Source organism: Parasteatoda tepidariorum, chromosome 5 (genome assembly GCF_982258835.1).
Source record: "Parasteatoda tepidariorum strain Cologne lab strain chromosome 5, Ptep-v5.0, whole genome shotgun sequence".
NCBI classification, from domain to species: Eukaryota; Metazoa; Arthropoda; class Arachnida; order Araneae; family Theridiidae; genus Parasteatoda; species Parasteatoda tepidariorum.
The window spans coordinates 106125161-106128762 of NC_141759.1; the positions used below are offsets into that span (position 1 = coordinate 106125161).

The window sequence follows — 3602 nt, forward strand, 5'->3', positions numbered from 1 at the left end:
GTCACGCTGTGTACCCCCTAAATGACCTATAATTATTTCCTGTGGTAGGGTACACTATTACCCTGTAATATAATACGTGGTCCAATTTAAAAATTATAGGTCAATATTAATAGTAATATTTTCATACAAACTTAGTAATATTTTCAAACGGTTTTGACTTTGAAAAATTCAGAAGATTTTCGTACTTAGAAATATAAAAAAAAGCAAATTAAGCAAAAAAATACACTTATGCAAAGAAACTCGAAAGATCTGTTAGACCAGACGTAAACACTTCAAATATCGTAACATTGTTGCCTAAAAACATTAGTTATTGACATTGTACTAATGAAGAAACTTTATAATATAAAACAATGTGTTTATTAACAAAATTGGTTTTAAAAGATGTATAATAAAAGTTAAATTTTAAAATATTTTAATAAAATATGTATATAATATAATGTATAAAAATATAATTTTTAATAATATTTTTATAATATAAATTTGATAATATAATTATATAATAATAATTGTATGTTATTTTTTTTAATTATTTTAAATTATTTTAATATGAAATTTATATAATATGATAAATGTATATAAATAATATTTTTAATGATAATTATGTAATAATAATTTTTAGTTAATTTTTTTTTAATTAGTTTTAGAGTGTTTTTTTTGTCAAAGTCCAATTTTTTCCGAAATTTTTCTAAGTCTCGAAAATTGTGGAAATTCTTCTAAGTCCGGCGACGGGAAGTCTGAGACGAAGCCCGAGCGAGGCCGGAAAGGCCGATATGCGTTTTCCGTTCAAATTTAAATTTCCTCGGTGAGAGGCTGGGGATGCGGACGTCGACGGCCACAGCCCGGGAGAAAAATCTTTCGCTTGGAACATGAACTTTGTGCGGGACTATACATGTGAGGCACAGTGAGCGTGTCTCAAGAAACGCAACGCTCTCGCCTCGACAAGGGCGAGGGCTCGCCTCACGGAAACAAAAGGTCTCGGCTATTCAGCGAGTGGCTCGGACGTCGTTCCGTAGCCGCGCCAGCTTTGACCTTTGTGCGGCATAGTGAGCGTTTGAGAAACGCAGTGCTCTCGTCTTGACACAGACGGGGGTTGCCTCACTGAAAGCGACGGCCTCGGCTATTCAGTAGCAGCTCGGACAGTAGTTTGTAGCCGCGAGGAGACTGAACAGTGATGGAAGCATTTACGAGGTTTTCTGCAGTTTGTTCCGGCGCGAGCACGACTCTCGACGGCAGAGCACTCTCGCGTCCAGGCGTTGACGCCAAGGGGGACGCAGTGAGTCTCGAACCGACTAGAGGAAGAAGGCTCTAGTTCGATCTGTGCGAACGGTAATCCGGCCGTCATGCCGGGTCCGGCGCCCTCGCCAGCCGGGGGCACCACCACCTCTGAGATTCGAAGCGCAGCTTCGAACGCTCGCTGAACGTGAAAGTAACATGGTTGGTCCTGCCAGTAGTCATATGCTTGTATCAAAGAAGGAGGGAAAGTCTGCTGCGGCCGCAGCGGTAACTCCAGCTCCAAAAGCGTATATTGAAGTTGTTGCGGTTAAAAAGCTCATAGTTGGATCTTAGTTCCAGACGGGTGGTCCGCCCACCGGTGGTCACTGCCTGTTCTGAGCATTGCCGCCGAAATTGTCCGATGATCTTTACCGGTTGTCGTTCGGTTTCGGCAATTTTACTTTGAAAAAATTAGAGTGCTCAAAGTATGCATGAAGCATGAATAATGGTGCATGGAATAATGGAATAGGATCTCGGTTCTATTTTGTTGGTTTTCGGAACACGAGGTAATGATTAAGAGGGACAGACGGGGGCATTCGTATTGCGACGCTAGAGGTGAAATTCTTGGACCGTCGCAAGACGAACTACTGCGAAAGCATTTGCCAAGAATGTTTCCATTAATCAAGAACGAAAGTTAGAGGTTCGAAGGCGATCAAATACCGCCCTAGTTCTAACCATAAACGATGCCAGCCACCGATCCGGCTGTGTCCCTCAAATGACACGCCGGGCAGCTTCCGGGAACCCAAAGCTTTTTGGTTCCGGGGGAAGTATGGTTGCAAAGCTGAAACTTAAAGGAATTGACGGAAGGGCATCACTGGAATAATGGTAAATATCTGCCCTGAACGAGGAATTCCCAGTAAGCACGAGTCATCAGCTCGTGTTGATTACGTCCCTGCCCTTTGTGCAAACCGCCCGTCGCAACATCCGATGGAATGATTTAGTGAGGTCCTCGGACTGGTGCTCTGGCTGACCTCCGGGTCGAGCCGGCGTGCCGGAAAGTTGATCGAACTTGGTCATTTAGAGGAAGTTAACGCGTAACAAGGTTTCCGTAGGTGAACCTGCGGAAGGACAATTAAAGATGTGTGCCAGTAGGCTCCGACATCGGCCTACGCCTGGGGATCCTTCCATGGCGATCCCCGCCTCGACCGCAACTGTCAGTGCCGTGTGGGCGTGCCTGTTTCCCATCCCTTCGTCCTGGGGAAGAGGGAGGTCCTTCGCAGGGCTAGGCTTGAAGAGGGTGCTCGACCTGAGAGAGCTCCCCGCCCCGTTGGTGCCGACGCATTTTCCCCCTTCTCGGAGGAAAACTCTTGATTTGAAACTCTCGAACGCAAAACGACTCTAGTCTCTGAATGTGATTGGCGCATTGTGGGTTCATTTCGAACACGTGGTTGGTAAATTTTTAGTACATGCGGTGGGTCGAATGACCAATGGAGCGAAGATGCCATCCGTGGCATAATGACTGAAGGCCTCTAAGTCAGAGTCCCGTCTAGTCACTGCAACGATACCGTTCGCATCCGTCGCGTCGATGGGCAAAGTTAGCCGGGGCGTACTACCGCCCCTTGCGGGCGGAATACCCCGGCGACGAGGCCTGTTCGATTTGGAGCACTCTAGGGGGCGCCTAGACCGCGCGCTCTCGGCTCCGAGTCCAACCCTGTGGGTGTGATGCACGGGTGCCAAATCGTCTGTAGACGACTTAGGTACTAGTCTGGGTGTTGTACGTAGTAGAGCAGCTACCATACTGCGATCTATTGAGACTCGTCCTCTGACTGGAAGGTTTGTAGAGCTTCATTCAAGCTTTAAAACCTGTAAAAAAAAATTTTTAAGACCTTATTTGATCGTGTGTGCGAATTTCGTACTTTGAATCGAGTCTTTCGAATCATTAAGTAAAAAAATTTTTTTAAGACCTTATTTGATCGTGTGAGCGAATTTCGTACTTTGAATCGAGTCTTTCGAATCATTAAGTAAAAAAAAATTTTTTTAAGACCTTATTTGATCGTGTGTGCGAATTTCGTACTTTGAATCGAGTCTTTCGAATCATTAAGTAAAAATTTTTTTAAGACCTTATTTGATCGTGTGTGCGAATTTCGTACTTTGAATCGAGTCTTTCGAATCATTAAGTAAAATTTTTTTTTAAGACCTTATTTGATCGTGTGTGCGAATTTCGTACTTTGAATCGAGTCTTTCGAATCATTAAGTAAAAATTTTTTTTAAGACCTTATTTGATCGTGTGTGCGAATTTCGTACTTTGAATCGAGTCTTTCGAATCATTAAGTAAAAATTTTTTTTTTAAGACCTTATTTGATCGTGTGTGCGAATTTCGTACTTTGAAT

The 3602-nt window shown here is 43.4% G+C and overlaps 1 pseudogene; it reads left to right on the top strand.

The window, feature by feature from the left end:
* Nucleotides 1-1428: 1428 nt before the first annotated feature.
* LOC147809948 (small subunit ribosomal RNA) lies at nt 1429-2347 on the top strand (annotated as a pseudogene; the record flags this gene model as incomplete).
* Nucleotides 2348-3602: the final 1255 nt, after the last annotated feature.